The sequence below is a fragment of the Crocuta crocuta genome, unplaced genomic scaffold (genome assembly GCF_008692635.1).
Source record: "Crocuta crocuta isolate KB4526 unplaced genomic scaffold, BGI_CrCroc_1.0 scaffold944, whole genome shotgun sequence".
NCBI lineage: Eukaryota > Metazoa > Chordata > Mammalia > Carnivora > Hyaenidae > Crocuta > Crocuta crocuta.
Window position 1 is genome coordinate 159,879 of NW_027528243.1, and position 236 is coordinate 160,114.

A 236-nucleotide genomic window follows, 5' to 3' on the forward strand; every position below is an offset into this window, starting at 1 on the left:
TTGTTTTGAGAGACAGAGAGAGAGAGAGAGAGGAAATGCACATGCAAGTAAGGGAGTGGCAAGGAGAGAGGGAGAGAATCCCAAGCAGGCTCTACACTGTCAGCACAATGCCTGATGTGGGGCTCAAATTCACGAACGGTGAGATCATGACCTGAGCCAAAATCAAGAGAACACTTAACCTGACTGAGCCACTCAGGTGCCCTGATATATGTGTTGGACTTTTAATCTACAAAAAT